The sequence below is a fragment of the Rhodnius prolixus genome, unplaced genomic scaffold (assembly GCF_049639745.1).
Source record: "Rhodnius prolixus isolate KJV_2025 unplaced genomic scaffold, Rpr scaffold_3, whole genome shotgun sequence".
NCBI lineage: Eukaryota > Metazoa > Arthropoda > Insecta > Hemiptera > Reduviidae > Rhodnius > Rhodnius prolixus.
Window position 1 is genome coordinate 41,635,210 of NW_027411603.1, and position 19,709 is coordinate 41,654,918.

The following is a 19,709-nucleotide window of genomic DNA, read 5'->3' on the forward strand; positions in this document are numbered from 1 at the left end:
ACAGTTCCTCAACGGACAAAGGAAGTGAACAGAACTTGAGCAAAAGGCAAGTGAAACACCACTTCAAGGTACAGTTGGTTGGTGATCTCTGAATAAGGCCCCAATTTGAAAATTAATTATAAAAGAAGTTTTTTAATTTTGATTTTTATTTAAAAGAAATATTCTTTTTTGTTTTTGACAAATTTTCGTTTTAAGAAAGTATGTAAAAAATGTATAACGAAAGCTTTATTTAACCTCAAAACGAATCTTTAAAGAAGCAACTAAATCTAAAATCTGCACAGATACTTTCTCATTTTATTTACTTCACTTAGCAGGTATGAAAAACACTAATAGACAAACATGGAAGGGATAAAATCTATTTTTAAAGAAATAGAAAAAAAACCGGCTTAAAAAACAATGTTCTTGTAAAAATATATGAGTGTATAAGTACTTGAAGCTAGCTGGGGGTAAACGCCTTAACTACAGCAGATGGCAGACGGCCAGGAAAAAAGGGAAACAACTTCTTGTTGTAAAGAAGTATCACAGAGAATGTACTTAAAAAGTTGTTAAAGACTTTATTTAGTACATTAGGAACTGTGTGTTCCTAACATCTTATTTATTATTTAAAACTACGAATGTTCTAAGTACCAAAACTTAAAAAACCAAAAAAAAAAAAGGAAAAAGCTATAAAAGAAAATATTAATACTAAATAATCCGTGAGAAAAAGTTTTCATCTTTTGAAAATAACTCTTGTTATTGGATTATAAGAGAAATGATACCACAGTTTAAGAAGTACCAAATTTGTTAAGAAAAATTACAGTTTTTCCCTTAAAACTTTCTCTATCTTCACATTTTTGGTAATTATTTTCGAATTATTTTAAAACACAATAATAGGAAAAAATTGCACAAGTTTCGGCAGTTTCTCAAGAAATTATTACCTAAATTCTACACGAAATTAACAACGTGTTTTTGCAAAAAATGCTGTCCATTTTTGCGAATAAACATTTAAAAGAACATAAAAATCTTCCTTTGAACATTAAAAAAAATATATTAAATTAATGCAGGAGTAACTAATAATTTAAATGCAAGAACAAGTAACTGTTATATTTTCAAAAGAGAAAAAAATATCTTATTGAGACTATAAATTTTACAATTATACGTTGAAAGCATCTTTTATATTGCAAAAAAGATCACTTTATCAGATAATTTCTGTGAGGCTGAGAAATAAATAAAACAAGAGCTCCAGAGATGTATCAAACCATAAAACTGATCAATATTAAACAGAACTGTATCTAACCAAAGGAAATGTTCAACATTAGGAGAAAATACGAACGGAATTATAGACAAGGAGAGGAAAAAGTAAAACCAATTTCTTTAATACATGGGGATTTAGAATGAAGATTGCCCTCTTATAAAAACTACATGGTTTTTGCCAGCTTTAAAAACCGTAAATATTATCTAAGAGAAGTATTCCATCTTTAACAAAATTTAATCTTGGTAAAAACTTTTCAATTTCATAAAAGTGATGAATTTTTTTAAAATAAAAACTCTCGTCGCGTGACATCGAGCAACGGGGCGTCCGTCTTAGGAAACTGTACTTTACTTTAGAATCAAGAAGAAATTGTGGTCTGTAACCATCAAAATCCGATTTTACTCAGAATCTACTGGTTAAAATAGTTGGAGCTGTCATTTCTTACAAAACATCAAATATCTTTAGGCTGTTTTAGAGTTAAGTCTAAGAAGACGGTAGCTGATTGACAACTTCCGGCACTTTCAGTATGGTGATTTTGTCTTGAAGCGCATTCTCTCATCCGTTGATAAATATGACACTTTTATGGTTTAGATCTCGGAAACGGACATTCTCGGTGAAATTTCGATATCGAAAATTTGGCAACACCACGATGTTTCCACTCTTACCAATTACGGTAAAAGAAAGTAACATTGTTCACTGACGATGCAACAATATCAGAAATGCTGAACTAGTAATCGACTACAAGTAAGAAAGAAGCCTGATTGACAATTACTGTTGACTGCGATAACTTTACTTTGGCAATTTCTCTTGTGGGAATCTATAAGAGGAGTTACTTCTAGCTCTGATCAAATTGCTCGTAGGATCTTCGTTTATATCCCTCATTAGCTCATTCGAGTAATCGTTAACCAACTCAGGGGTGCTCTCTAGAACGAAATATTTACACGCTAGTTGTAAATATAACTTTTTGTCACCACATATTGAAACCAAGCCACATTTATATTTTTTTTAGTTCCTCTCTAACATTTAGGAATGAAGTATATTCGTTAGAAACAATTGTGTAAACTGTTTGTGTTAACACTATCCCAATGCTAACGACGTCAAGTAGTTAAATATGCACCTGCATTTAGATTGTAGAACAACACAACTGTTTGTAATGCTGAACGGATGTTTTATACTAATACTTTACTATGGAAAATAGCAGTGAATTCATTCATTTGAAATACTGCAAACATGCTAAAAATAGGATTAAAATCTAAAAATATAAATTACTTTATAAACAGGAAATTTAAAAATTAATTTCCTTATTAACTAAACTGTGTCCGCTGTTTATTTTGGACTTAGAATGTTTTTTAATGAATTACTTCAAAAGCTGTAATAAGATATGACATCATCTAACATTAATAAGCCGAGGTTTCAGATTAACAGACTGCTTCAAACTTAAGCAATTTTAGACTAGGATTTTTTGTATTTTCTGTGATTCATCAGAAATTTAGCACTTGCAACACTTAATACGAGGTGTGGCTACTAAATAACGAGACTGATGCTGCTACAGAAGAACTATGCAAAACCTGTGCAGCTTTCTCTTTTGATTGCAGCGTCTCACGTGTTTTGTAGAGAAATCTGTCTGACCAGAACCGTCGTTCGTGTAAGAGGTGTTAGTTTCGTTTTGCCGAAAACATGATACTAACACATTTAGTAGAGCAACGAATTGTCGTGAAATTTCTTGGCAAAACCGCTACTGAAACTAGATCTTTTATTAAAAGAAGTTTATGGCGAGGAATGTTAAACACGTGCGCGAGTTTTTGTGTGGTTCAATGCGTTTCCAAGATGGCCGAGAAGACGTCGGAGATGATGACCGCCCGGGTCGTCCTTCCACGTCCAAAACGGATGAAAGTATCGATTATAATTAATCAACATTACTACCGTGAGGTGCTTGCTTAACTCCTTGCAAGAGTAAGGAAAAAACGGCCCCGATTTGTGGAAGAACAAGTCACGGGGTTCTCCTTCAAGACAACGCATTGTCTGTCAAGACGTTTCTAAGCCAAGTACAACATCCCAGTTTTAGGCCATCCGCCTTATTCGCCTGACCTGACCCCATATGACTTTTGTCTGTTCCCTTTAAGTCAAATCTGCATTAAAAGGAATACGATTTCAGTCCATTGAAGCTGTGAAAGAAAAAGCGGCAAGCGTCATGCAGGTGTTCACAGAAAAAGACTTCCAGCACTGTTTTCGAACAATGGAGCGTTATAGGGATATGGGAGTGGTGTATATTGAAGGTGATAATAACTAAATATGTATAAATTTAAAATAAAATGTTTTGTAGCAAATAGTCTCGTTACTTAATAGCCACATCTCGTACTTTCCTTGAAAACAATTTTTTTTTACTTTTGCAAATCGAGTCAAATTGGCGAAATTAAGTTTGAAGCGGAAGTACACAATTTCAAATTCCCCACGTCACAGGAAAAGTATTCTTCCTTTACAAGGAAAAAAAGGAACTTAAATTTCATTTTTTAATTTTTTGCCCACGCCAACCGAAGGGAAAATTTGTGAACTAGATTTAGATAAAGAAATCTTTTAGTTTTTAATGAAGTAACTTCAAAAAAAAATTGGAATTGGATTACTTTTTATCAATTTAAAGTATAATTTATTTGTTTTGTAACATTATTTGTAAATTTTCATAGGGTTTTCTTAATTTGGTCTCCTTTTTAGATTTTCATTAACCCATTAACTGCCAAATTTTTTTTTTGAGAAATTTTACTATTTTTCCAAAAAAATATAGTTTTTTAATAACTCCAGTATTAAATAAATAGTTTTTAAACATTTCATTTTATTAAAAAAATGAATTTCTTTGAAAAGTCCCATTTGGGGATTATGGCAACTACAGGTACAAAAAATTATTTTTTAAAAACATTTGATTTTTGTAAAAACTAAGTATATACATCAACAGAGATCATTTTATTATTAAAAGAAAGTACCTAAGGGTTTAAAATATTAAGATTTACAAAAAATTAATAAGAATTGTCAAATTTTTGAAAATAGGAGTGCCATTTTTCCGTACATTCTACATATATCCATACATTGCATTTCCTAAGTTTTCCACATCTTCATCCTCGTACCAATATAACTGTTCTTGCGGAAGAGAAAGATATCCAGTAAGCAGGAGGAATAGAGTAAACTTACGAAGGCAATCTATAGAAAAATGGATTTCATGACGATTATTTTGGCAGCGTCAGATACACACTCACTTTCACGATATACAGCATTATGTCTTCTGATATCAGGGTTTCGAACATCTGACCAGGTGATTTTCCTTGAAGAACCTTTTCTTTTTTCCTCTCTTATTAAAGTTACCTTATTACCCTCAAAGAGTTTGAAGAAATCACTTCATTTTCTTCCAAGATGACCTCACAGGCTATTTTTTTTTTTTTTTTGGTGACATTTTTTAGCTTTTTTAGGCGGGCAAGGTAATTCTTCATTGATACCTTCTTTAGGAAGATTGTTATGAATTTCGATACGTCCTGGTAGGTTCTTTGGGACTGTAGATTCTAAGACATTCTCATCACTATCCTCGTCATCAGTCAGAGCAGCTACTTTATCTGGTGGTAAGTTCATGACGTCCATAACATCACTGCCCTCAATTCCATCATCAAATTATTCTAGAAAATAGGGATCATTTTCTATTGACTCTAAGTTCGCCCAAAGTGAGTTGTTTTGAACCCATAGCTGGAGAAACAAAAAAACTGATTTCACAAAAAAATGTACCTCTATCAGCCATAATCCCCAAATGGGGATCAATCAGGTCAAAACTCGAAACAAAAGGCTTCATTTGGGAAGAAAACTATATGTTTCAAAAGTTAAAGATATAGGGCACATATTAAACGCAGAAGAAGTTTTTAACTCCAATTCCTTGATATTTTTTTTAAATTGTGAACTCGGTCATAATTACTCTTACCGCTCACCTTGCGTGTTGACAACTCCAAAATGTTATTTTTTAGTTTAAAAGAACTCTAGTTATTCCAAACTCACTTAAAATGTTTACACACTGTTTTATTAAAGATATAGAAGGGTACAATATCAAAACTTTCAATTCTGCCGACAGAAAAACCTAAATAAAGCTATGATCCCCAAATGGGGCCTATGGCAGGTAATGGGTTAAGGGCATATAGAACCTGGGGCCATCAGAAACGTCTATATTTTGGAAAAGTAATAAAAAGTGCGTTCAATAATACAAATGTTTTTCTTATTAGGGAATATACCGCTCTACCATGCGAAGAAGTACCAGAGAGTTTGACATTACTCACACTTATAACTCGAGTGTAATAATTTATCGAAGACATGGTGTACTTAAACTGGTAATTACTAAACTTAAAACAACAACAAGCAATTGATATCAAGTACTTCAGTAAACAAAGCTAAAATATCTCCAAAAAATCGTGAAACATCTTTAAGAAACTCTTAAAATAGTTTTTAACTTAGGAATGGAGTCTGTCTTTAAAAAAAAATAATGCTTTAAGTGTTTTTTAGAAACAAAAATAGGGCGTTGTTGTTGTTGTTGTTTATCAGGAACCTCATCATTATAAGGTCTAAGCACGTTATAAATTATGTTCTTAAAGATTGAAGACTAAACACGTTCTCTTAAACTGGTATTGTAAATAGAGAATATAAGAGGTCCACCAATAGTGTTTTTCTAATTTAAAATGTATATATATGTATAAGATTATAAGCTTTAAAAAAAGAAGAAAAAAAAATTGCTGTTACAAACCCTTCTTCAAGGGTTATAACAACATATGTGTTTATTAGTGTATATATATGTGCCTTGTCCTAACAAGAGTGCCTGCTGACGTAGCCTGCGGAGATTATCGCCTCTATCAGTGTCCTTAACGGGGCATAAACACAACATAACCTCTCTTTACAGGATCTTACCCTTCAGGGCCTCATGCCATGGACATACACACGCTCCTCTTTTTTTTATTTAAAAAAAAAAACACCTCTATGTTAAGGTGTGTATAATAAAGAGGGGAGTATTTTATTTTTTTATGGTAGTTTTTGTACACTGACTCTCGAGGACCATATAAATGTTACCCTTGAGTGCGGATTGACATTGCCAGTGGCTTTTCTTCTTTTTCTATGCAGTATTCATGTGCACAGCAGGTCCCTTCGTCTTTTGAATATTTATCTCTAGCCGCACACCATGTTTTCAAGGATAGAGAAAAAGGTTCAAGAGAAATAGGTCAGTACTACTGGCAACGCGCTCAGCAAATTAGCGAGAGTTTGGTCTTCATTTAATACGAATAAAACTGGGTAATTTTTTAAGTTGTATCTTAGCAACATATAGATGAAATAAAACTAAGAGGCACGAATGAGGAGAGATTCAAGATTTCCCACCTTCCTTCACTACTCAGCTGCAATTACCACAAAACTGCTAGTCAGGAAAAGAGGTTATAATTCTGGGATGTTTGCTAAGACTAGGGTTGCCAACTCTGTAAAGTTCCAAAAAAAGGACACCCTAAAATAATTAGGTACATTCAGGGCCGTCGACAGGCAGGATTTTGGGGCCCGGGAATATATATATTATTCGTTTTCCTTTATTTCTTTTAGGTGTACATGCAGAGACTCAGGCTCCGGGGAAAAAGTCCCCTCTCCACCGTCTATAATATGGCCTGGGTACATTTACATCTTACATGTTTATTCATGAAAAGTTCATCGTTACATCAATAACCTGCTGACCTATTCAGTTCAGTTAGAACAGAAAAACAACACGCCAAATGAAAAAGTCTCGGAAATCAGAACTTAAATCAAAAATACAATAAAATAAATTAGATTTGGGTGAACAATATCTGAAAAAAGGACAAAAGGCATCCTTTCCTAATTTAAGTAAGGACAAGGACAACCAGGTGTTAAAAAAGGACTGTCCTTTCCAAAAAAAAAAAGGCAGTTGGCAACCCTAGCTAGCTAAGACCTGGCGGCTTTTCTGAAGGAACCCAATGGAGCTATTGCACCTCCACAGTACGTATAACATGCAAATCCATCATACCCAGCGTACGGATCAAGTGCTAGTATGAATTAAATATAAAAAAATCCAAAGCTGAAGATAAATATATCAGACCAGGAGTGCCATTTCTCTGAATAGATTTTTTTTTTTTTTGCAGATATTAGGGTATTTTAACCAAAATGGCACTTCCTTTTTAAAGTGCCCACATACAGTTTTATAAAATCAACTAGGCAGTGGAAGTTTATACCAACCGGGGTTTTTACTAATAAATATGTATGTCACTCAATCACAGAAACTGAATCCTAGTTCTGCTAGGTAAATAACATGAGGCTGACAAAAATATATGATTTAGATAGAGGATTTTTTTTTTTGCGTCGGCATTTCGTCAAGAGAAAATCAAAGTGAAATAAGGGATACACACAGCAGAGTTGAGATTGACAGTATATGAGAAAAGAGGTAGCAAAAAAACAAGTGACATGTCCTACATATCTCTATGGCAGAAATACTATACACAATATGTCAGAACTGTGTACTACAAACCAAAAATCTAGTAAACAATACCCGGCTAGCAAACAAGATTGCAATCAATATCGGAACTCGTAGTGTCAAAATATTTTTGTCCTAGATAATAAAACATCCCAATTGTTAGCGAAATATGAATTCTACTAATTAATTTTTCTAAAAGAAAAAGAAAATATTTAAAATGAACTTCGTAAATTATGAAATTGGTACATACAGTTGGCTAAACACATATCGACAAAAACTTTAGGGGCACAAAAAATAAAGTTTCAGCTGACACGTATTTTTCTGAAACATTTATAGTTTCCAGAAACGATGAATTTTGAACTATGCACAAAAAATAAGCAAAATCAAAATAAATTTCGAATGAAATTTAATATCTGTATCAATTAAGAAGCTGAGACGGAAGAAAAAAAGAACGCTAAGTATCAAAATAACTTATTGCAGCATTAAGGGGTTAGTTAGCAAATTATCGCAAGCAAGAATAAGTAAAAATTGCACATTGGAATGGACAAATACAACTAACTCTGAACAGGTTGGTAGATTGGACATTATTACTTGGAAGCGATTATAATTAAAAACGAATTGAAGAATTTGGATGAAGGATAACATCGAGAAGTACAAAATGAAAAAGAGAAGACGAATGGCTGCCTGAAATTCGGGAAGCCTTAAACTTAAGGCTCTTCACGGTGCCTAAAATAAAGGTAGGAATCTGTCTAGAATAGCTAATGTACTACAATTGCTGTTCATTCTTTCTTGTGACTGATTCATAGTTTCAATAGGATGAAAAAATAATGCCAGTTTTCAGTCGTGATAAATTTATTTTGCCGAGCTTTCGACCTAGGGACTAGGTCATCTTCAGGGCGGGCTAGTTAACAAAGTAATATTTTTACATTACATGGTTGGGTGTGTCTTCTTCTGTCTTGTCCAACAGTCCATGAACCGATAAGAGAGAAGACATACCAACCCTGAAATGTAAAAATATTACTTTGTAAACTAGCCCTGAAGATGACCTTGTCCCTAGGTCGAAAGCTCGGCAAAATAATTTCAACACGACTGAAATGGCTATTATTTTTTCCTATTAATGTACTATAAGCTTAGATGCACTGGTTTTAACCAGGCCAAATAAGTAAAGCTCTGTAATAACAATTACATTAAGTAACCGTTTAGATCTTCATTCCAGATCTTTTATAAATAAAAATAAACATATAATTATGCGAAATTCTCTGCAGAAGTCGATAAGTAAACGTCGCGCTTCTTGAATTTTTATTTCATTCAACCTGGAATCAACATACATGTATGTGTAAAATGTATTTATTTTCTCAAGATGAAAATTTCCTTTAGACGTATTTTAAGATCAGATTAACGGAAGATAGATACGAGATGCCAAATGGTATCTCTTCAACCATCTTGAGAAGATTAAGTGAGAAGTGAATTACTTACTAGGCAAATATAGTTAAGGTTTCTACACAGTACATCGGATGTAATCAACACCAGAAAGGTAGCACAAGAGAGCGCATCTAAGTAACAAACCGGCAATTACCTGTGAACAAACAGAGAAATAGGATTTACAAGTTGATACAATTATATAACGAAGAAGACATGGGTTGGGAATGTACTCTAAAGTTTGTACACCAAAATTTTGTGAGAAAGAGATACAGATGGCAGTGGAAATTGTACCGTACAGTTTCTTCCACTCAATACGTAGCACACATATGTTGTTGTTTCAAGGGTGTTGATTAAGGTTTTTGGTAGTGTCGGACTGGGTTTGATAATGAGCATAGGAGCAGTATACTGTGGATGTTCTAAAACCCAGGAGGAGCCTAGAGGAAGAGAAGAGACGGCGAACTTGATATAGGGACTTTTCTGCAAGTATGTCGGCTGAAATAGAACAATAGGTCGTAACAGTGTGTTGCATAAAGTGTTGAAGACAAGGAAATAGTGGGTAGGATTTACAACAAAACCCACAACTAGAAGAAGGGAGCTTGTGAAAGGCAGTGAGAGGGTGGTGGATATATACATACAGAGGAGCAAGAAGACGACGTGATTTGACTCCTGTGAGAGTATTTAAACTTCTTCAAACATCTTGAAACCAATGCAAAACCAACTTCCTGCCTTGGGTACCACTTACTACAAGACAATAATACAAGAAACAAACGGCGCTAACAAATTATTAATCTCGCAAAAGTTTAACCCAACGCCCACCACCATTTCCTGTTGCCATCAGGGCGCGTTGTTACAACCACCTCAGGACAAACACTCTCCACTCGGGCTTCTTCTTTCAAGAGAACATCCGTATTTTAAATGTCGCCATCTTTTCCACCATCATCATCTCTTCTGTTAACAAAGAAATTTCTTTTCAGTTCTTATTTATGCAATACATTACTCCACTTTGCTCTCTTGAACTTCTGTTATGTATTCAAGAATATATATATTCCAACAGCTGGCTGAGCGCTCTTTTATTCTCTTTTCAAAATGTTTTGAGCGTTAAATAAATGTTTTATTACTCAGCTCTTAGAAATAAAATGAAAATACTTTTCTTACAGAATTATCTTAGAAAGATTATACTATTTAAATTAAAACCATATATGGCGTCTACCTTAACACACCTCTCACAGCAGTTTACTTAATTTTTACAGAAACTTTACGGTTATGCACAGTTCCCTAAATTATTATTTCAATATATTAGCATTTTATTTCAAATAAAATACATGGTTTGACAGAGGGAACTTTGATGTCACAGCCTCTAAGACAAATTAAAGTTGTAAAACTACGCTGTAGTTACAAGAAAAATCGTAGGTATTGTTCTAAATACAAGATACTGAAAAATATATTCTGAAAAATAACACGTTTGAATATTAAGTTTAAATTACTAGTACAAAATAAAATATAGAGTAAGCCAAAGTTAATTTCCACAGAGTTTTCTTGTTGTGAAACGCGTTAAATTGAAGTTTTACGGCCATTGACTAGCAATTTGACTCGTCCAGGGAATTGAGCTCAAACAGCATTACATGGGGAAAACTGTTAAGTGGGCGTAACTTGTTCTGGAAAATTGATAATTTCTCTTAATTTTCATTATTTTCTTTTTAATTAACCAATTACTTTTTTATATATATACATATATTACCCCTGTTTACACCATTCTTTTAAATTTACACCTGTACTTACAGGGTACAATAAGTAAATGAGTTAAATGTATTTAGTAACGTGACAGACGTGAATGACGGTCATCCAGTGATGGCCGCCATTAGTCACCCAGTTGGTCACGGGGCCAACGGCGCCTCGTCCGTCTTCGAGGATTGAAGGGTAGCGTAGTTGAAGACAAGTTTGCAGCTAAAAGGGTTGGGATGAAATGAGGAGTTTTTGATGAAAATTGTTGTATCGGATTTTGGCAAGTTCGGAGATTAGTGGAATTTGTATTGTGTGGTTACTAACATAGAATGGAGCTATGCGGCGGAGTATTTTGGATTGGAGTGCCTTGCAGTCTATTGATGTTTGATTTTTTTGCGGTTCCTTAAAGTTCGAGTCCGTTAATTACATATTGGTGTGAGAAGAGCTGTATAGAGTTCTGTAGTGAGAGTTTTGAGCGTTTGTCGAGTAGTCTGGCTAGAAGTTTTGTATCGTTTGTTTAGTTCGGTACGTTTAAGTCTCGTATGGGGGTTCCAGGTAAGTCTCTTGTCTAGGTACATTCCAAGGTACCGCACGTGGCCGGCTGGTGGGATAGGTGTATGATGTAAGAAGACAGGTGGGTGGAGTTTGTCGTTTGAGTGTAAAGACTACATATTTAGACTTAGTTAACCAAATTACAATTAAAATAAAGAAATGGGTTGTCTTTAATTTGAGTAAGCGATCAAAGATATCGGAACTCTGCTAGCATTAAAATAAAGTATCTATTTTTTGACTTTCACAAGTTTTACATCCTCTCCACATTGCTGGTAATCGACAAGCATTTCTATTAATTCGTTTAAAAACAATTAAAACGAATTGTTACCTTCTCTAAGTTTAAATCTTATACAAGATGTCAGTCAACACCTTACAAACTTATAATCTTCTGCAGAAATACATTACGTCCCACGCTAAAATGAGATTCTAAAGAAAAATTAGGCAACACCTTTATTGCTTAAACAAAATAATAATAAAATTAAAAAATTAAAATAAATAATAATCTAGATAACAAAAAAGAAAAACTAAAATTTTCTACGAATCAAAACTACATATATTCTCAAATTATAATTTAAAAAGCCGACAGTATATTACGCGCTGACGCGAAATAATGTGGGCGTAATAAAATTGTTTCAAAATAATTATAAGATAGCCGACTTATTATTATCTGTGGAGCCCATAAAAAAAAAGAACTAACGTTTAAATTATTCAATATCACTTATAAAAAAAATACCTACGCAAAAATGCCATGTAAATTTGTATACCAAAACTGTTGATAATGGACAGAAAAAAAAACAGAACTTTAGGCTCTAAATGATGGGAAAATGTATTCTTGAAACAGAACAAAAATTTACATGAAAGCAAAGTTTCTAAATAGTTGCACAAGAGTTAACTTTGAATGAGAAAATCATAAATAGTTCCCGTGGGAGCATTACTTACCATTTAAAGGAAAGAAAAAAATTAGAAAATTAAGGGAACTTTAAAGTATTTTGCTATTACTTTTGTCCTCCGGCATTTACCAAAATAAAAGAGTAGCTCATTGGGCTTAAATCGATGAGACTAATCCGTTCTTAAGATACAAATCTTAACAATTTTTCAAGAAATAAAAAAAATATTTTCTACAATCCTTTTTATTCATCATTTGAAAGTATTTGATTTATGCAAAGTAGTCATATTATGCACATGAAGAATTGCGGGGAATGGATTATAATAATAGTGGCAAAAATTTGATAGAAGCAGATTGTTTGAACATTAGGGAATCTTCAAAGAGATAATTTGGAGATGATTTAAGAGGAGTACGTTCCCTCCTCTACGAGTAACTTTCTCTCTGCAGATCCTATACTCGTTCAAGATTTCGTGCAAGTATTGAGGCCTTCAACATGTTGTTAGTTGGGATACCAACTGAAACGCCGCCGAGATCTTTTAAAGTGCTAGGAGAGAGGCTAGTCCAACTTTATCTTCAACACTAATCATCACTACGAGGGGCACTACTTATATTTTGAGCCTTGGCAACACTTGAAAGTTTCGACATTTTTGACCATAACCTTCTTCAGAACGTTTTGTTATTTGAGCGCGATTTGTGTTGTTTACAGTCACTTGAATATTGTGTCTCAGCGAAAAAATGGAATTAACTCGTGAAAATTTTCGTGCAATGATTTATTAAGACTTTCGACGTGGATTATCAAGAAAGGAGTGCATCGATCAACTTACTTCCATTTTTGGCGATAAAGCCCCATCATCCTTAGCCACTTTGAAACGCTGGTATAACGAATTCAATCGTGGTCGTCGTTCGTTCACCGACGAAAGTCGTGAAGGTCGTCCAAAATCAGTTGTTGTGTCAGAAAACATTGATGCAAAAACTAATAATGCAAGATCGTCATGTGACATACTGTGAGATTGGGGCAACCTTAGGCATTAGTTCCACCACTAGCATATATAAAATATTGCATGATCATTTAGCCGTGAAAAAAGTTTGTTCTCATTGGATCTCACGTAATCTGAAAAAAATCTCAAAAAGATGCTCGTGTCGATTGGTGCAAACAAATGCTTAAGAAATACAATGGCGGTGCTTCAAAAGACGTGTATAAGATTGTAACAGGTGACGAATCATGGATATATGCGTATGAGCAGGAAACTAAACAGCAGTCGACTGTATGGGTGTTTCAAGATGAACCAAATCCAACAAAAGTTGTTCGCGCTCGAAGCACTTCGAAACAAATGGTCGCCTGTTTTCTTCGGAAAAACTGGTCATGTGGCCATAGTGCCTTTAGAGGAACGTAGAACGGTCAATTCTGAATGGTGCACAACCATTTGTTTGCCGGAAGTCTTCGATGAAATAAGGAAAACAAACAAGCGCCATCGGATCATTCTTCATCAAGACAATGCCAGCTGTCACACATCTCGTCTAACAACCGACTGTTTGAGCACTCAAAATATCGAATTAATGGGTCATCCGCCGTACAGTACTGGTTTGGCACCAAATGACTTCTTTTTGTTTCCGAACTTCAAGAATAAATTACGTGGACAACGATTTTCGTCGGCAGAAGAAGCCGTTGATGCATTCAAAAACCATGTTTTGGAGATGTCTCAAGCGGAATGGAAAAAATGCTTTGACAAGTGGTTCGAACGCATGCAGAAGTGTAAGGAGAATATTTTGAAAAACAAAGTTATTTTCAATGACAAATTACTGTTTTTTTATTATTAGGCTCCTATAAATATAAATAGTGCCCCTCGTACAACATGAGAACTAGCCATACTCCGATCACCCTTGAACATCAATGAGAATATGAAAGCAGGTTCAAAACAGTGACGAATGCACAAGGCGCTTATGTGATTTACAAATAATGGCTTCTACATATTTGCATAACAGCCTAACTTTTACGATGAGGGGAACAACGGAATCTAGAACTTTTTTTTTTAATCTAGGCAAAAACAATTTTTAACCAAAACTAAATTAACCAGATGATGATCCAAGACTTCTTGACTGCAATTGAAGATCGGGAGAAATCCCTTGACAATATTCCAACTGCTAAACAATGCAAATTGAAGAGAAAACTAAAGATATTATTAAGTTACGGATAAAAAAATAATAATATAGAAATATAGATATGACTCATACCCAAAGACTTCGACTGTAAAACTAGTTATAACAGGAAGTGACGATGATGAAATATGTACATCGGTACACACAAATATTAAAAAACAAACAGAATAACTAACCCAACTTTATTGAGGGAATGGCTGACTGCAAGTGTTAAGGGAGAGAAGGACTGACAATAACAACGTACAATAGACTGCAACACCCCGACGGCACGGCACACATGATGCTAACAATATGAGCCCAGTAGACTACACTTAAATGGCGGTTAGTTAATTAATTTCCTCTTCAATTGTAACTAATTCGACAATAAACTGGTTAACTTATTAATGCAGTTAACTGATCGTACAGTTAACTGTCCTGTGTATGTGCATAAAGTTTTGTTATTTTCTCTTTTCAAGGCAGTTTTAAAAGAATTATAAACATAATGAGAAACTCACAAACTTTCTCTTACTGTAATTATTAGGATTCTAATTTTCTCAACTACTTTATCATGCAGTAGTACATCAAACCAGAACTACCATAATCTTCATTATTAACCTACCTACCCTGGTTGCTACTACGAGGGGCACTATTTATATTTTGAGCCTAATAATAAAAAAACAGTAATTTGTCATTGAAAATGACTATTGTTTTTCAAAATATTCTCCTTTATGATCTATACACTTCTGCATGCGTTCGAACCACTTGTCAAAGCATTTTCTCCATTCCGCTTGAGAAACCTCCAAAACATGGTTTTTGAATGCATCAACGGCTTCTTCTGCCGACGAAAATCGTTCTCCACGTTAATTTATTCTTGACGTTCGGAAACAAAAAGAAGTCATTTGGTGCCAAATCAGGACTGTACGGCGGATGACCCATTAATTCGATTTTTTGAGTGCTCAAATAGTCGGTTGTTAGACGAGATGTATGACAGCTGGCATTGTCTTTTGATGAAGAATGATCCGATGGCGCTTGTTTGTTTTCCTAATTTCATCGAAGACTTCCGGGAAACAAATGGTTGTGTACCATTCAGAATTGACCGTTCTACGTTCCTCTAAAGGCACTGTTGCGTATTAGCGTGACTGAAATTAAGACAAAATTGCTATACCCTGGCCATTGGCCACTTTATACCAGGAATGCTTCCTTTCTATTTCAATCCATCTACAAATCTTTAAATCGATAACTTCAGCATCTCCCTGGGCGAAGGAGAAGGCAGAATTTTGTTGTTAACATTATTTTTAAGGTCTAAAAACAACCTAGCAGAGCAGGTAGGTTAGGTAATCATGTCCTGGGAGTCAGGGTTCTATAAAATTAGCCACAAAAACCAATCCTGTGGCTTCCCCCCCCCCGCCCACAGCTGCAGAATTATTTTCTCGTAAGCAGTGCTGCTCTTGAATTTGTCGACCATTTATGACGTTCCAACATGGTTGAGCAAAAACTGCTTTAGCATCTCTAAAAAGATACACAGAGATGGTGCGCGTATGGAGGTAGCCTTCTTTAGCCACCAACTGGACTGGCTATTTCATTTTAGTGCTGTCATTCTTGTGTATCAACAATCTTCCCCACCATTTCCGGGCGAGTAAAGCCATAGAAATAGCTTGAGACCGACAAATTTTTTTTCAGTAATTTTGCATATTTTTAACCACCAAAAGGTAACTTTTAAAAGTAACAGATTCATGGGCAATTGGCACAAAACGTAACTACACTTTAATTTACCTCGGAAGAAAACTTTTGCTCACAGAGCCCACCAAAACACTCCACTAACACTATTTACACTTGATATTCTATAATTATAACAGTAATACTGTAAATGTATTTATTATTAAGGCAAATCAAAATTAAGGTTGTCATCAAAGTCGTATTAAAGTAATTTTTTTTTTATTGAAACACTCACTTAAAATAGAATCATACAAACAGCGACACTCCCCTGGCTTATCTCATATCTAATCTATAATCTCTATGTAGAGTACGTAATGAGGGAGAAGCAAAGACCACAGTGCGTCAACTGTGCCACCACTCACAGAAGTGTTTATAAAATATCTCGGTTCTCTTTCCAGAAATCAGCAATACAAGAGCAAAAACTATTTGAATTAGATGAACTATTTGTTTTTTGTTTTCTTTTTAAGACGGACTGAAATAATTACAATAATTTAAAAACTTTGTTTGTCAAATTCAACATACAAAACTGTCTGTATGCAAGTGAAGAGAATATAACCACACACGTGTATAAACCAGGGCAGAAATACTTGGGAACTGAACAAACAAGGTTTAAAGGAGGAGAAGTTTAAGATATATCCCGCCAGTTATGTTTCTCAGTTTAAACTAGGAAGAGTCTAGCATATTGTGGACGCTTAAACTAACAGCTGGTATAAACTGCTGACTTGACAATGAAATAAAGCTTGCTAAATTTATAAATGGATATAGCTAAAAGCAATATATATACAACTTACAAAATTTCTAGTAATATAAATTTGTTAAATATTATTTCTACTACATTTAAATTTGGAAAACATTAAATTTTATTGAAATTCATGAAATTTCTCTTTACTATTTTTAGAAGATGTTACAGTCCTTTGGCAAAAACTGTTTGAAATGCAAATATAGGAAGATCAAAAACGTTTTAATTAAATTTCTAGTTTAAATATATTTTATCACAACCAGAACAGGGTAAGTATCAAGAAGATAGATCAGGAAGTTTCCTTTAAAAAAAAGAAAAATCATTAGCTAAATTTCAATAATTTTTAGCTGAACATTGAAGCGAAAAATATGTTCTAATTAAAGATAAACAAGATGTCCTCATTACTTGATGACGAAAAAATACTGTTTTAGCATTTTAATTAACCGAAAGCATTACTAGCATAGATAACGCAGTGCTTTTTAATTATAAATATATGATAAACTTCCTCGTTTCCGTGTATTGTTTTAAGTGAAAATATGAACTCCTAGAATTAACGTGGCTCATGTGTAGGAGTAGAAAGGGGGAATGAGATTATTATTCAAAACTGTTCGCGTTATTTTCTCTAAAATAATGTATCATTATTATTAGGTAGGCGCCGCTCTTTATGCGTCGTTCTGAGGGAGGAGTGCAAGGTGAAAACGAATGAGGAAAGTGAAGGAAAACGGAGAAAAAAAAAACAATACGCCTTGGATGAGTGTTTTGTTTAGTAGAAGCTGCAAAGTAGTAAAGGTACCGCACAAGCTTATTTATATACAACCTGAGAAAAGCTGGTATAACGGAGAATGCTAACTGTAGCAGTGTGACATTAAGCTTTCAACGCTTCCAAGCTTTAAATACTTCACAAAACTTACGCCTTCACGAATAACCAAGTACTACCATCATCACTTACAAGGATAAAATGCCAGCGTAGAAAAGGACAGGATGAGGAAAAATTCTTTCTTCCAGCTGAAGAGAAGCGCTGCTTCTTAATGAAGTTATATGCTCCTTATCAGTATGGAAACGTAACAAGCAATTCAAGAATATTTACTGTAATCTTTAGTCAAATTTGAATAAAGTTAAAGAAAAGAACAACTTAAGAAATTGAAATTAGAAAACAATCAGCCATCTGCACGGTAATGTTCAAGTCAAGAGAAACTACTAATGCCAAAGTTGCTCTGAAGTGGAAAGCTTTTAGATAATGGGTAGCCATACTTTTAAAAGCATAACAAGAATAAACCAGAAGGAATTATAAAAACAAAATACACATAAGTACAAGGTTTAAAACAACATTTTTTACTGTTGTCCCCTCGCATTTAAATTAAAAAAATAAATTTTAACATTGTTTGCAAGGTTAACAGAAAAACTAACAAAAAGCAAGTCCTTCTAGGAATATAATCGAGTAGTTTTCTGAAGGAAGCGATCGGATTTAGGATGGAAATGTGAGGCTAGACAAAGAGACTCGGACTGTTGAGGTCGAAGTTATTGACTTCTGTGTGGCTAGGAGTCATACAAAATGACTGTGGTTCTTGCTTAGTGTGAAATTTCGGATTGGAGAATTATCAAGGAAGAAGATGAAAACCACGATTAGTTTATAACACTGATATGCAGGAATGAAAGATTGCTCCTTCAAACAATCCCATTTACGTACTATTACCTTTAAATAGTAATTAATACATATAAGCAGAAGATGAGTAAGATATCCCATAATATAACCAAATCTGTTAATGCTAACTAAATCTCTTGTTTAATATCAATCATCACAAACAGTAATATTAACTGAAAGCAAATTACTGTTTCTGGATGTAATTAATTACTACATGCACAGTAAAGGTACAACTTCTGAGATCAAACAAACAAATCGGTAATTAAGTAATTGTCAAATACAGCATTACTAAAAAAAACACGCAAAGTAACGGTTTCAGGCATAAAAAAAAAGAAGAAGAGATCCTACAAGTTTTATTAAGAAAAAGGAGGTGGAAAGAAATTTAAGAGAACCTCCTTGGGTCCTGTAACAAATCCTGAAGGAAGATTAGATGCTAAGATGGGCGTAAATATGGTTCTAAACTCTTAATCGCAAAGAGAATCCTGGTTTATAATTTACCAATGTCTGCACAATATAAAGCTTTTACTTTTAAGCGTAATCATGGATCAACTTAGAAAGGGAGAGTTAAAAGATTAAGTATAAATGATTGTTGAAAATGTCGCACAAGATACCAGAGCCAAATAATATCGGGCCCGGAGAACCCACGCACAGAAATAAACCATAAATATCGTAGGACTTACCACTTCATTTCATCTGTGACAGAACTTTTTTCCCCGTTGTAACTTCAGCGTGACCGCACATGGTTTTCAAAATGAGAAACTGTGTCAAAAAGTTAAATGAGCCATTCAACTAAAAAATTATCACCTTCTATTAAAAATAGTACATTTTGTAACAATATTTCTTTTTCAAAAACCTTTCATTATATTATATAACAGCAGATGGAGACGAAATATTTTCTTGTCTTTAAGGAATCCCACACCATACTGAGTAAACAAACTTGGGGCTACAACAAAAAAAAATTTGGTGGGAACACAAGACGACCTTCTGTTAACTAGGGCTAACACTGTGTTAGCAAGAGGGATGTACATCACAACTTTTAGAATAAAAATGGAACCAATAAAACACACATTAGGTAGAAGGAAACATGGTTTTCAATTTACGAGAAGTATTGTCGTTAATCGACAATAACAGAGTCGATGATGATCCATCATTTACACAAACTGAGGAAGTTGTCAATTAAATAGA

At 34.1% G+C, this 19,709-nt stretch overlaps 1 protein-coding gene and 1 long non-coding RNA gene across 4 annotated transcripts in view; both read right to left on the reverse strand.

Moving 5' to 3' along the window:
• Positions 1-19,709, reverse strand: part of Fas2 (neural cell adhesion molecule fasciclin 2) — a 390,652-nt gene that overhangs the window by 297,261 nt on the left and 73,682 nt on the right. The window lies entirely within an intron of this gene.
• Positions 1-19,709, reverse strand: part of LOC141452784 (uncharacterized) — a 152,604-nt gene that overhangs the window by 60,098 nt on the left and 72,797 nt on the right. The window contains exon 2 of the long non-coding RNA XR_012457616.1: positions 9,186-9,285. This is a non-coding gene — a long non-coding RNA (uncharacterized lncRNA). The remainder of the gene's footprint in view (positions 1-9,185; positions 9,286-19,709) is intronic.